We start from the raw sequence: 8,107 nt of genomic DNA on the forward strand, positions 1-8,107 counted from the left end.
TTAAATTTAAATATTTGAACAAGTTTTAGGATCGAGGCTAAATTTACCTCTTGCTTTCTTTATCCAAAATTCAGGAGGCTTGCACAAACGGTTCTGGAGTTATAAGAGAAACACACAAATAAACAGACACAAAAAAATCTTCCTTTTATTTGTAATAGATAAATCAAACTTGGTATTCTCTTATCCCTAGAACTGCGTAACAGTCGTATTTTGCTTTTAACCAATACAACCATAAAATATTGAGAAATAATGCAATAAGAATAACACACGCTGTCATTAATACTCAAACAATAGTAGTTTTCGTGCCTTTATAAAAAAGAAACAAATTTCTCTTTCAATTCAAAACAGAAGTGGAATAAATTCACGACTTTTTTCAAATGACTAACATTAGAAGGAGAAGAAAATTCATTTTAAACTAACCGCAGGAAGGAATTAATCATGCATCTTTTGTATTAAAAACGGATGGTCGGTTTCACTGCATTTTATATTCCTCAAAGAATGAGGATTTTGGAAATTCCTCGAATAAATAAAGTGTAATTCAATACAGAGAATCATTTTAAATGAATCTACTGTCACGTTTCTCTGACAAAATGTTCTGAGTTTGTTTTTCTTTATAAGAAAAGTGACTTTTCTCCTTTTTTTTCATTTAAAAAAAATGGAAATAATGAAATATTTAAAAATGGATAAATAGGATTTATAGATGAAATACAATAAATTGCCCTTAAAATAAATTTCCCTTTTGGAATTTTTATCGATATTTTATAAAGAGTTTTAATATAGTTCGATATTTTATAAAGAGTTCGATATTTTATAAAGAGTTTTAAAGAGTTTTAATTAAAAATACTTCTGGCAAACATTTGTTTGCCAGAAATATTTTTAGACTGAAAAAATATTATTTTTTCTTTTTCATCATTTTTTTAATATCTTAGTCATCTTGTATTTTTGCTTAAAGGGATTTTTTCAGTAATGATTAATTTGTTTAATGAATTAAATTATCTAATGAAATCATTACACAAAAATACAATCAAATTATATCATTAAAAAAGTTCATCTTTTTTAATGATATAATTTGATAATTTAATTATATAATTTAAAACATTTGAATTGGAAATATAAATGTTAGCTTTCGTCTTTTAGGACTAGAGTTTTTTGAGAGACTAGAGTTAGCGACACAAACATTTGTCCAATAGGCTGTTTTGGAATTTGAATTGTCTCCGTAAAAACTTGAACACGTCCAAGGGTCGAAAACGGTTGATTTCATTATTATTTTTCTAGATGGAAATTTAGAAACGCTTTTAACAATAATCATTAGACATCATATAATTAACATAATTTAGATTCATAAATGTACCGTTTCAAATACGCACAAATAGCCAGTCCATAGCAGGGAAGAGGTCGCTATGAGCCGCCATGCCATCTTAATTATTATGATCTAAGTTTGCAGCCTCTTTAGTTGGTAACTACTTTAGTTTGCAATCACTTTAGTTAGTAATAGCTTTAGCTTTTAACCCTTTTAGTGAGTAACCCTCCTTAGTTCGTAACCTCTTACTTAGAAATCGCTTTAGTTTATTACCGCTTTAGTTTGCAACCCTTTTACTTTGTGTTCGCTTTAGTTTGTAATCGCTCCAGTTTATATTCGTTGCGTGATTTACTAAGAAGGTAGGAATATATTCCTTAATCTATGCAAATTTGTTTGACTCAATCTTAAAAATAAAGTGCTAAAATAAGATGAAACATAAAACTAAATTTAAAAAATCTAAAACTAAATTAAAAACAAACTTTTAAATCGTAGTCAATGTTTTTGATCTATGTGTTCAAAGTAACACTAGTTTTAGTGACATAAAAATAAACTACAAATTCTCATTTTTTAGTAAAAAGCCTTGATAGAAGTACTTGAAGTTTAAAAGACAGTTAAAATCTCTGTAGAATACATTTTGAAAAATACATTTAGGCCGTGTTGCTTAAAGGTTAATACTTACCTACCAACTTGACTAAACTTAAACTAAACTTGATTTTTGATGTAGACTTGAGTTTACTATCTCGTATTCTGTTGCTTAAACTATTTTGGTCTATAAGAAGTTCTAGGCATTTCTATATAAACTTAAGATTATTCTTAAGGTTTAATAGCAGAAGATTTTGTTTTCAAACTTTCAACGCAGATAATATACCAAGATAGTGATCATTATTAAAATCATTGTTGAAGCTTAAAAAAAGCTTTTGATTTTAATTCTGATAATATTCTTAGAAATAGGCGATTTTTAAGACAATTATTGCTTAAATACAGAAACTTTTGATTTTAATTGTTTAGGAATGATAATATGTCAAGATATTAACCCTAACCAACTATGGAGCTTAAATTCAAAAGTTCTTGTTTTCAAATGTTCCTCATTGATAATACTCCAAGAGAGTGATCATTGTTAAGACCATTGTTAAAGCATAAATGTAGGAGATTCAGTTTTTAATTGTTTAAGCATGATAATAATAGGATAGTGGCCTGTAAAATATTTTCCCGTTTCAATAATAATTTACTTTTCAATAGAAACCAATATTTTAATAATAATATAATATTTTCATTTTTTATATATGTACTACTGTGTAATAATTTTTAATGACACAATCATGCCGTGTTTCGTTTTTATTCCGATATCTTGTTTATTATTTGAAGAGCTAAGTGGAAGAACCGGCTAAGTGTCATTTTAGTGAATTTGAGTAAATGAGCGCTAAAGGTTATACGTTACACCTTTTTGTTTTTCGATAAATCTTTATGTTTTGTTTTTAGTATGTTTGTAAAGACATAACTCACAAAATTTGGGGGGTATATTTATTTGATTCTCATTCTTTTATAAAGGAAGATTTTAATGATTTATATGAGGGGCATTTGTTTGTTTTCATGGACGATATTTAATGTTTTTAATTCTTTTGTGACAAAGAAACATGCTTATATAGATATTATACATATTTTGAAAACTGCTTCAAAAACTTTCACGAATAACTACTTATGCCCCATATTTTCATGTATAAGTCAATAAAATATATTTTTTTAATACCACAGAAAAATAATTTAAACCCAAGGACTTAAAAAATGTTAATAAAAGGAAAGAAATTCTCAACATTTATGCTTTTAGTATGCTAGAGCAACCGGTTTCTCTAAAGCCCGCAGTCTGCAAAGTATAAGCTGTTTCAAATTCCGAATTGGCGACTTCAAGTGCAAATAACAATAATAGTAAAAAATAGTGCTGGATAAAATATTTGATTCCATGACACTAATGCCGTGATGTGTTCAAAAATCTTTGGCAATAAATGCCAAGCCTTGGGCAAAAGAGAAAAGAAAGTGAAAAGTATAAAAAGAAGAGAAAGAAAAAAAAAATGTTGGGGGAAGTAAAATCCCCGAAGCTTTTTAAGACGGCGCATCTCTCATCACGCATAACATCATCTCAGCATCCCACCTCTTCTTCATCTTCTGTTTGGAGTTGCTATGCTCTTTCTCATTCATGCACTTTTGAACTGTGACTTTGGCTATTTTTTGCCGTTTTGGCGAAAATTGGCGACAAAGTTTAGAGTTCATTTTTTACATTAAATATTTGTACTGTTTTTAAATTTTTGTTTTTAATGATTAATTTGAAATGACTGAAATTCCAAATCAATGAAAGAATGTTCAAACCGATATTTCAGCTCTCAAACAGAAATTTTGGGGATAGTTATGATAATCCTCATTTTTAACCATTATTTATTTAATGAAACTTATTTCTTAGAATTTGAAAAATTTTAGGAAATATTTTTTATTTAAAAGTAACACCTCAAATACTTAATTCTGGCACATAAAATATTACTACATGCTTCATTTATAGTTTTATCAAAATTATGTTTTGCAGTGTACCATTTCAGGCGTAAAATGAAGATGTTGACCTAGTAAAATAAAATTGAGACGGTAATTGCGACGGTAAGTGACTTGAAAACAATAAAAGGTGCAAGCTTCATGAATGAATTAAAAAAAAACACAAGTCTTTCAAATAGATTCTAATTTTTGTAAAAAATGTTTCTTTTTATCGAATTTAACACAATTATAATGTCTATAACCTTTACATAATAATTCAGCTATAAAATTTAATTCCTGCTCATTTAAAGTAATAAATTTTTAAAATTTTTATAAATGAATCTTTCTTTTTCATTCCAAAAAATTTAAAGTGAAGTGTTAAAGAGATTTTAAAAAATAAAACAAAATAAAAATGTAGCGATGTCAATCTATAATCGAAAATAAAAATTTACTAGCTGCAATTTTTTGTATTATAGACGTTTCACGTCTTCACAATTTCATTTGATGTAGTATTTGTATAAATATAGAGATATAGAGGTATTCTATTTTTCTTTCAATTTTATTTTTTCTTGTTTACTTGTATATTTATTGAACTATTGTTTAGTAAATATTCATTGAATATCACATTCACGAAGAACATCAATGATCTTCAATTTGAAATGGCTACACAAAATTTAAAACGCTGGAACTGAAGACTATGTAACACAAAATAAATTTTTAACTTTTTATTTTAATTTTGAAGGGACAGAAATACATGAGATAAATAAAACTAATATTCTAGGACAATTTGGTTCGGTTGTTAGCATCGCACAAGAGCTGCACTGAGGAAATATTGATGATGGTTTGTAATTCATCATCAATGATCTGAAGACAATGTTGGCGCACTCGTACATTTCACCATTCATTAGTTGCTTCAAAAAATTTTCATCATTTGTTCAATAAAAAAGTATTTACAAAAAAGTTGTACTTAGAGCCCTAAGTTAAGATGGAAATTGAACCTACTATCTCCAACCTTTTATAGCAGTAATAGAGCCATTTTATGTACGTCACTTTAGAGCTACACAATGGACTATCGATGATGGCCTGACAATCATCCCTGAGGATGATGCGTACACAATTTTGACCTTCTGCGAAAGGGATGCCTCCCCCTTTTTGTCAGCCCGCCGAAATGCCTGTGAAGTCTAGTACTTTACAGCGGAACAGTTTAGAGTAGTGGTGGTTTAGGCGATAGAGCGTACGCCTTCCAATGAGGTGAACCTTGTTCGAATCCCAGCGATGTCTGGTAGATACGAATTCCACATCCTGCTCGTACCGACGTGAAATATCCACAGTGGTAGACGGATCTCGGGTTAGAATCCCCTTGCCGTCAGGCTATTCGTGGGAGGTTCTCGTGGTCTTCCACTCTATGTAACGTAAATGTTTGCTAGTTCCATCAAAAAGTCCTCCACGAAGGCACATTTCTCCCAATACCTGATGCAGGAGTTCTCTTGTCTTCTGAATTGGGTTCAAATTTACAAGTATACGGAGTTGAACATCAGTAGTTGTAAACCCAAAATCAAGTCGGCTGTTCAACCACGTTTATAATTGCTTTATTTTATTTTATTTTATAACCGTCGTTGATCAGCCGACCCAATTTCATGGGTTTACGACTACTTACGTTCAACTCCGTAGCCTTGTAATTTTGAACCAATCCAGAAGACAAGGAAACTCCTGGATCAGTACCCCCAGAGGTATTGATTTGTTGTGGGAACATGGAGGACTTTGAGACTCGACAGATTTAACGTGCATCAGTCACCATTTACTACACGGGGAGTCTTCGGCCGGCGAGGATCGAACCCACGACCTCTTGGATATGGGCCCAGTGCCCTACCGACCAGGCTATCCCGGCCCTTTATAATTGTTTTGTAAGTAACGAGTTGATTGTTCTGATTGAAATTGATTCTAACACTGACGAAACTCGCCATTTTCACTCATGAACTCGCGCATGCGCAGGATTCCGCTTCACTGCGCCTGCGTCTTTGCGTAAAGAAATTTTAGAGTTCCATCTACTTTCTATGTTAATCTTGTCGATAAATTATTTTTCATTAAACAGTTATAGCTGTTTTGTAACAGCTATATTCATTTTGAATTACCCTTTATTATATGAATAACTTATCTGAAATAACGACATGAACAAAAAATTATGCTTGAAACGTTGCACGCAGAATCCTCGAATTGGTTGGGAACATAAGTGATACCTTATTTGAAACAACGGAACGAATACATAAAATATATTGTTATCAAGAGTAAACAGATCGCAAATAGAATTCATATTGTCATAACATTCTCTAAAACCAGTATATATGCAGAATACAGGCAAATAGCTTATATAAGACACCAGAAAAATTTTCAATCGTATAAACAAATTTAAATTTCGCAATATTTGGTACTTTAAACTCCAACAAAAATCATCTATGATATTCATAACTGATACTATTTAAAGAATTATTACAAAAAATGTTTTAAAAAACTTATAAACATAGTCGCGAAATTAATATTTGAGAGAAAAAAAAATTAGCAAAATCCAAATAATTATTTCGCGGTTCGAACGAATCATAGATGGAATTCAATTAATCAAGAACCAGTATAGTAAATATAAAACCAGTATATACCAGTATATATTATATTTCAAATGAAAATAAAATATTTTCGCTTTTAGTGTAGAAAACACCATTCAATTTCATAAAAAAACGTATTTAGTTTTCTGATTTATTTAGTTACTTCCTTTCAGTCATTGATCTTCAAAATATTTCTTTCACTCAAGATTATTTTCAACCGCTTAAATACCATTTTTTGACGCTTAATGTGTATGTTTTAAGGGCGGTCTTGCCTTTTCTAGAACAGTTTTCCTCTGTTACCTGATTTTGCCAAATTTGACAAAGGTTGAAAAAATACACGCTTTTCAATCCTTAGTTTAATGGCTAGATCTTGGAACAAACGGAGGGGAAATGTTTTAGAGAATAAATAATGTTAATAAGAAAATATTCTGCATACAACTAGGATTCATTTCATTATCAACTATGTATACATTTTATTCAGTCGTTTTTCTGTTTTAAAAACTCGATTGTTATATATATATATATATCAGGTCTAAACTTTCAGCTTGCTACATCCATCTTAAAAAAATAGGTTTTATTTTCATAAAATTTTAAAATTAGTAGCAATGTTCGTGAAAAAAGGACTGCTGTCTCAAAACAAACTGTAAAAAAATGTTTTCTGTAACATTTCAGACCATTCCAACTAGAACTTTTGCAGGGGTGTCTTGTTAAGTTTTTCCTAAGAGACTGCATTAAAATCTGGTTTCTTCAGCAGAACGCAACAAAAAAAAAAGCATCTCCTTTCATCTTACTTTGGATGATCGATTTAATGGTCTGTAATTTTTTGGATCACCAGATTTCAATAATCAAAAGTTTTCTTTAGGAAGACAGTAAATTGAATATCTATATTTTGAAAATAGATAATTCTCAATTCACTCAATTCTCATAATTCTCATTTAAAAGCTCCTGCTCAATACGTATTTACGTAAAAATTATTTTTAATTTCTTTTGCATCATTAATTTGTGAATAATAAATTATATAAATGTTTTGTTTTTGGAATTTGCAGCAGAATTTAAAATTTATTCATATTTTTTATAGCTTTGAGTTCAAGAGGGGGAAAAATAGTTTTGTTGAACTCCGGCGTAATCCTATTTACGCGTTATAATTCGAATTTTAAAATTTTAAGCTCTTTCGAGACGAAAATAAAGTACAAAAGAGAGAGAGAGAGAAAAAAATGATTTGTTAAATATTTTGAACGTAAACTCGAAGTAATGCAAGCATAAGAAATACAAATTTGCTGTTCAAATATTTGAAGTATTTCTTAAAAATGCTTTTTCAACAATGTCGAAAAATATTTACATCAAATCCTTCCGAAATGTTTGAGAAAAGCATTATCAAGACAATGGATAAGGAAGAATTTTGTCAGATGCGACATTTCTCTGCATTTCTTCATTGTAGAAATGGATATGACATAACTCTGAAAGCAAGAAAATGCATAAAAAGCTCTCTCTTCTTACTGAAAATTCCCATTCACTGCATTTAAATATGAATATTTTCAAAAGCACAAACATAAAATGAAATTCAAGAAAAAGGGTATTTATTAACCAAATGGGAATATACAGTTTTCATTACATATATGTATATGGATATATTTTCTGGAAGCGACACATATAAACCATATATAACGAATGAAATACTATCCGAATCAAGTAATCT

This window comes from Parasteatoda tepidariorum, chromosome 1 (genome assembly GCF_043381705.1).
Source record: "Parasteatoda tepidariorum isolate YZ-2023 chromosome 1, CAS_Ptep_4.0, whole genome shotgun sequence".
Classification (NCBI taxonomy): domain Eukaryota; kingdom Metazoa; phylum Arthropoda; class Arachnida; order Araneae; family Theridiidae; genus Parasteatoda; species Parasteatoda tepidariorum.